At 59.0% G+C, this 6,574-nt stretch overlaps 1 protein-coding gene across 1 annotated transcript in view; it reads left to right on the plus strand.

Annotated features, from left to right (window-relative positions):
* The first annotated feature begins 911 nt into the window (after nt 1-911).
* The window catches only part of LOC133345676 (uncharacterized), a 42,244-nt gene continuing 36,581 nt past the window's right edge, over nt 912-6,574 (plus strand). The window contains exon 1 of the mRNA XM_061556640.1: nt 912-984. The gene's annotated coding sequence lies outside the window, so the exon portion shown is untranslated. The remainder of the gene's footprint in view (nt 985-6,574) is intronic.

Raw genomic sequence — 6,574 nt, forward strand, 5'->3', positions numbered from 1 at the left:
AATCAAACAAACTTAGTAAAATTTGGAAATGTAATGCAATGCAACACCTGATGATGAGTGCTTGTGTTGCAATCGAAACGTAGTATGCTATTCTTTAATTTATTTGTCTTTCTACGCGACTTTACCAAAAGAACCAAAGAGTAGTCCCTGCAGTCACGAAAGCTCCAAATCAAGTTTGATTGGAGACTTCGTTTCCTACGGGGGTGGTGGTGAGGGGGTGGGGGCTAAGGCGAGGGGGTGGGGGCTAAGGCGAGGGGGTGGGGGCTGAGGCGAGAGGGTGGGGGCCGAGGTGAGGGGGTGGGGGCTTAGGCGAGGGGGTAGAGGGTGGAGGGGGGTAGCGGGTGGAGGGGGTGGATGGTGAGGGGGGTAGAGGGTGAGGTGGTGGGGGTAGAGGGGGTAGAGGGTGAGGTGGTGGGGGTGGAGGGGGTGAGGGGGGTAGAGGGGGTGAGGGGGTAGAGGGTGAGGTGGAGGGGGTAGCGGGTGGAGGGGGTGGAGGGTGAGGGGGGTAGAGGGTGAGTTGGTGGGGGTAGAGGGTGAGGTGGTGGGGGTAGAGGGTGAGGGGGTAGAGGGTGAGGTGGTGGGGGTAGAGGGTGAGGTGGAGGGGGTGAGGGGGGTGGTGGGGGTAGAGGGGGTAGAGGGTGAGGTGGTGGGGGTAGAGGGTGAGGTGGTGGGGGTAGAGGGTGAGGTGGTGGGGGTAGAGGGTGAGGTGGTGGGGGTAGAGGGGGTGGTGGGGGTAGAGGGGTGAGGGGGCGGGGGTAGAGGGTGAGGTGATGGGGGTAGAGGGTGAGGTGGTGGGGGTAGAGGGTGAGGTGGAGGGGGTGAGGGGGGTGGTGGGGGTAGAGGGGGGGTGAGGGGGCGGGGCTGTGTAGTGCTGCTGCTGCCCACGCGTCGGGCTGGGCGCCACTTTGCGCTCGACCCGCCGAGTTCGCGCGCAGCTCCGCAGGCGCCTCCATCCAGCCGGGGCAGCAGCAGCAGCAGCAGCCGGTAAGGCGACGTGGCCGTAGATCTGTTGTTGTGGTTGTTGTGGTGGTTGTGGTTGTTGTTGTGGTTGTTGTTGTGGTGGTTGTTGGGACGCGCTGGAGGATTGAGGTGTCTCAAGCGCATCACGGGCGGTCGCCTTCACAGCGGCTGCTCGCTAGCGGCACTTGCCCCAACACTCTGCCGAGGCTACTCGGGGGGTCTTTGTCTGTGCAGCGGCTTCGTGCTCGCCACTCGCACCGGGGACGATCACCTGGACGGGTCCTGGGGCTCCCCTAGGTCGACTCGGCCTCAAATGAGTACCTGGTGCTGTGCTGGCCTTCGTAGGTGATCGCTAACAGCGCTCGCCCCTACAGTGAGTGTGAGTGGGCGAGTTAACGTGAGTGAGGGTGAGGGTGTGTGAGTGGGTGAGGGTGTGTGAGTGGGCGAGTTAACGTGAGTGAGGGTGAGGGTGTGTGAGTGGGTGAGGGTGTGTGAGTGGACGAGTTAACGTGTGGGTGGGTGAGGGTGTGTGAGTGGGCGAGTTGACGTGAGTGAGGGTGTGTGAGTGGGCGAGTTGACGGGTGGGTGAGGGTGTGTGAGTGGGCGAGTTGACGTGTGAGTGAGGGGGTGTGAGTGGGTGAGTTGACGTGTGGGTGAGGGTGTGTGAGTGGGCGAGTTGACGTGTGAGTGAGGGTGTGTGAGTGGGTGAGTTGACGTGTGGGTGAGGGTGTGTGAGTGGGCGAGTTGACGTGTGAGTGAGGGTGTGTGAGTGGGTGAGTTGACGTGTGAGTGAGGGTGTGTGAGTGGGTGAGTTGACGTGTGAGTGAGGGTGTGTGAGTGGGTGAGTTGACGTGTGAGTGAGGGTGTGTGAGTGGGTGAGTTAACGTGTGGGTGGGTGAGGGTGTGTGAGTGGGTGAGTTGACGTGAGTGAGGGTGTGTGAGTGGGCGGGTTGACGTGAGTGAGGGTGTGTGAGTGGGCGAGTTGACGTGTGAGTGAGGGTGTGTGAGTGGGTGAGTTGACGTGTGAGTGAGGGTGTGTGAGTGGGTGAGTTGACGTGTGAGTGAGGGTGTGTGAGTGGGTGAGTTGACGTGTGAGTGAGGGTGTGTGAGTGGGTGAGTTAACGTGTGGGTGGGTGAGGGTGTGTGTGTGGGTGAGTTGACGTGAGTGAGGGTGTGTGAGTGGGCGGGTTGACCGTGAGTGAGGGTGTGTGAGTGGGCGAGTTGACGTGTGAGTGAGGGTGTGTGAGTGGGTGAGTTGACGTGTGAGTGAGGGTGTGTGAGTGGGCGAGTTAACGTGTGGGTGGGTGAGGGGGTGTGAGTGGGCGAGTTGACGTGTGAGTGAGGGTGTGTGAGTGGGTGAGTTAACGTGTGAGTGAGGGTGTGTGAGTGGGCGAGTTGACGGGTGGGTGAGGGTGTGTGAGTGGGTGAGTTGACGTGTGGGTGAGGGTGTGTGAGTGGGTGAGTTGACGTGTGAGTGAGGGTGTGTGAGTGGGTGAGTTGACGTGTGAGTGAGGGTGTGTGAGTGGGTGAGTTAACGTGTGGGTGGGTGAGGGTGTGTGAGTGGGTGAGTTGACGTGAGTGAGGGTGTGTGAGTGGGCGGGTTGACGTGAGTGAGGGTGTTGTGAGTGGGCGAGTTGACGTGTGAGTGAGGGTGTGTGAGTGGGTGAGTTGACGTGTGAGTGAGGGTGTGTGAGTGGGCGAGTTAACGTGTGGGTGGGTGAGGGTGTGTGAGTGGGTGAGTTGACGTGAGTGAGGGTGTGTGAGTGGCGAGTTGACGTGAGTGAGGGTGTGTGAGTGGGCGAGTTGACGTGTGAGTGAGGGTGTGTGAGTGGTGAGTTGACGTGTGAGTGAGGGTGTGTGAGTGGGCGAGTTAACGTGTGGGTGGGTGAGGGTGTGTGAGTGGGTGAGTTGACGTGAGTGAGGGTGTGTGAGTGGGCGAGTTGACGTGAGTGAGGGTGTGTGAGTGGGCGAGTTGACGTGTGAGTGAGGGTGTGTGAGTGGGTGAGTGACGTGTGAGTGAGGGGTGTGAGTGGGTGAGTTGACGTGTGAGTGGGGTGTGTGAGTGGGTGAGTTGACGTGTGAGTGAGGGTGTGTGAGTGGGTGAGTTAACGAGTGAGTGAGGGTGTGTGAGTGGGGAGTGACGTGTGAGTGAGGGGTGGTGAGTGGGTGAGGGTGTGTGAGTGGGCGAGTTAACGTGTGGGTGGTGTGAGGGTGTGTGAGTGGGCGAGTTGACGTGTGAGTGAGGGTGTGTGAGTGGGTGAGTTGACGTGTGAGTGAGGGTGTGGAGTGGGGTGAGGGTGTGTGAGTGGGTGAGTTGACGTGTGAGTGAGGGGTGTGTGAGTGGGTGAGGGTGTGTGAGTGGGTGAGTTGACGTGTAGTGAGGGTGTGTGTGAGTGGGTGAGGGTGTGTGAGTGGGTAAGGGTGTGAGGGGTGAGTGAGTTGACGTGTGAGTGAGGGTGTGTGAGTGGGTGAGGTGAGTTAGTTGACGTGTGAGTGAGGGTGTGTGAGTGGGTGAGGGTGTGTGAGTGGGTGAGTGTTGACGTGTGAGTGAGGGTGGTGAGTGGGTGAGGGTGTGTGAGTGGTGAGGGTGTGTGAGTGGGTGAGTGACGTGAGTGAGGGTGTGTGAGTGGGCGAGTTAACGTGTGGGGGGGGAGGGTGTGTGAGTGGGTGAGTTGACGTGAGTGAGGGGTGTGAGTGGGCGAGTTGACGTGGAGTGAGGGTGTGTGAGTGGGTGAGTTGACGTGTGAGTGGGGTGTGTGAGTGGGTGAGTTAACGAGTGAGTGAGGGTGGTGAGTGGGGAGTGAAGTGTGAGTGAGGGTGTGAGTGGGTGAGGGTGGTGTGAGTGGGCGAGTTAACGTGTGGGGTGGGTGAGGGTGTGGAGGGTGAGGGGGAGTGTGAGTGAGGGTGGTGTGAGTGGTGAGTTGACGTGTGAGTGAGGGTGTGTGAGTGGGTGAGGGGGTGAGTGGGTGAGGTGAAGGGTGAGGGAGGGTGTGTGAGTGAGTGAGGGTGTGTGAGTGGGTGAGTTGACGTGTGAGTGAGGGTGTGTGAGTGGGTGAGGTGTGAGTGGGTGAGGGTGTGTGAGTGAGTGAGTTGACGTGTGAGTGAGGGTGTGAGTGGGTGAGTTGACGTGTGAGTGAGGTGTGTGAGTGGGTGAGGGTGTGTGAGTGGGTGAGTTGACGTGTGAGCGAGGGTGTGTGAGTGGGTGAGGTGTGTGAGTGGGTGAGGGTGTGTGAGTGGGTGAGTTGACGTGTGAGTGAGGGTGTGTGAGTGGGCGAGTTAACGTGTGGGTGGGTGAGGGTGTGTGAGTGGGTGAGTTGACGTGAGTGAGGGTGTGTGAGTGGGCGAGTTGACGTGAGTGAGGGTGTGTGAGTGGGCGAGTTGACGTGTGAGTGAGGGTGTGTGAGTGGGTGAGTTGACGTGTGAGTGAGGGTGTGTGAGTGGGTGAGTTGACGTGTGAGTGAGGGTGTGTGAGTGGGTGAGTTGACGTGTGAGTGAGGGTGTGTGAGTGGGTGAGTTAACGAGTGAGTGAGGGTGTGTGAGTGGGGAGTTGAACGTGTGAGTGAGGGTGTGTGAGTGGGTGAGGTGGTGTGAGTGGGCGAGTTAACGTGTGGGTGGGTGAGGGTGTGTGAGTGGGCGAGTTGACGTGTGAGTGAGGGGTGTGTGAGTGGGTGAGTTGACGTGTGAGTGAGGGTGTGTGAGTGGGTGAGGGTGTGTGAGTGGGTGAGTTGACGTGTGAGTGAGGGTGTGTGAGTGGGGTGAGGGTGTGTGAGTGGGAGTGAGTTGACGTGTGAGTGAGGGTGTGTGAGTGGGTGAGGGTGTGTGAGTGGGTGAGGGTGTGTGAGTGAGTGAGTTGACGTGTGAGTGGGTGTGTGAGTGGGCGAGTTAACGTGGTGAGTGAGGGTGTGTTAGTTGGGTTGAGTTAACGTGTGAGTGAGGGGGTGTGAGTGGGTGAGTTGACGTGTGGGTGAGGGTGTGTGAGTGGGTGAGTTGACGTGTGAGTGAGGGTGTGTGAGTGGGTGAGTTGACGTGTGAGTGAGGGTGTGTGAGTGGGTGAGTTGACGAGTGAGTGAGGGTGTGTGAGTGGGTGAGTTAACGTGTGGGTGGGTGAGGGTGTGTGAGTGGGTGAGTTGACGTGAGTGAGGGTGTGTGAGTGGGTGAGTTGACGTGAGTGAGGGGGTGTGAGTGGGCGGGTTGACGTGAGTGAGGTGGTGTGAGTGGGGCGAGTTGACGTGTGAGTGAGGGTGTGTGAGTGGGTGAGTTGACGTGTGAGTGAGGGTGTGTGAGTGGGCGAGTTAACGTGTGGGTGGGTGAGGGTGTGTGAGTGGGTGAGTTGACGTGAGTGAGGGTGTGTGAGTGGGCGAGTTGACGTGAGTGAGGGTGTGTGAGTGGGCGAGTTGACGTGTGAGTGAGGGTGTGTGAGTGGGTGAGTTGACGTGTGAGTGAGGGTGTGTGAGTGGGCGAGTTAACGTGTGGGTGGGTGAGGGTGTGTGAGTGGGTGAGTTGACGTGAGTGAGGGTGTGTGAGTGGGCGAGTTGACGTGAGTGAGGTGTGTGAGTGGGCGAGTTGACGTGTGAGTGAGGGTGTGTGAGTGGGTGAGTTGACGTGTGAGTGAGGGTGTGTAGTGGTGAGTTGACGTTGAGTGAGGGTGTGTGAGTGGGTGAGTTGACGTGTGAGTGAGGGTGTGTGAGTGGGTGAGTTAACGAGTGAGTGAGGGTGGTGAGTGGGAGTTGACGTGTGAGTGAGGTGTGTGAGTGGGTGAGGTGTGTGAGTGGGCGAGTTAACGTGTGGGTGGGCGAGTTAACGTGTGGGTGGGTGAGGTGTGTGAGTGGGCGAGTTGACGTTGAGTGAGGGTGTGTGAGTGGGTGAGTTGACGTGTGAGTGAGGGTGTGTGAGTGGGTGAGGGTGTGAGTGGGTGAGTTGACGTGTGAGTGAGGGTGTGTGAGTGGGTGAGGGTGTGAGTGGGTGAGTTGACGTGTGAGTGAGGGGTGTGAGTTGAGCTTGTGACGTGAGTGTTGTGTGAGTGGGTGAGGGTGTGTGAGTGGGTGAGGGTTGTGTGAGTGAGTGAGTGGACGTGTGAGTGAGGTGTGTGAGTGGTGAGTTGACGTGTGAGTGAGGGTGTGTGAGTGGGTGAGGGTGTGTGAGTGGGTGAGTTGACGGTTGAGTGAGGGTGTGTGAGTGGGTGAGGGTGTGTGAGTGGGTGAGGTGTGTGAGTGGGTGAGTTGACGTGTGAGTGAGGTGTGTGAGTGGGCGAGGTTAACGTGTGGGTGGGTGAGGGTTGTGTGAGTGGGTGAGTGACGTGAGTGAGGGTGTGTGAGTGGGCGAGTTGACGTGTGAGTGAGGGTGTGTGAGGTGGGTGAGTTGACGTGTGAGTGAGGGTGTGTGAGTGGAGGAGTTAACGATGTGAGTGAGGGTGTGTGAGTGGGGAGTGGACGTGTGAGTGAGGGTGTGTGAGTGGGTGAGGGTGTGTGAGTGGGCGAGTTAACGTGGTGGGTGGGTGAGGGTTGTGTGAGTGGGCGAGTGGACGTGTGAGTGAGGGTTTGTGTGATGTGTGGAGTGGGTGAGTTGACGTGTGAGGAGGTGTGTGAGTGGGTGAGGGTGTGAGTGGTGAGTTGAC

The sequence above is a fragment of the Lethenteron reissneri genome, chromosome 22, assembly GCF_015708825.2.
Source record: "Lethenteron reissneri isolate LAM-NWPU_2019-01 chromosome 22, ASM1570882v1, whole genome shotgun sequence".
NCBI lineage: Eukaryota > Metazoa > Chordata > Hyperoartia > Petromyzontiformes > Petromyzontidae > Lethenteron > Lethenteron reissneri.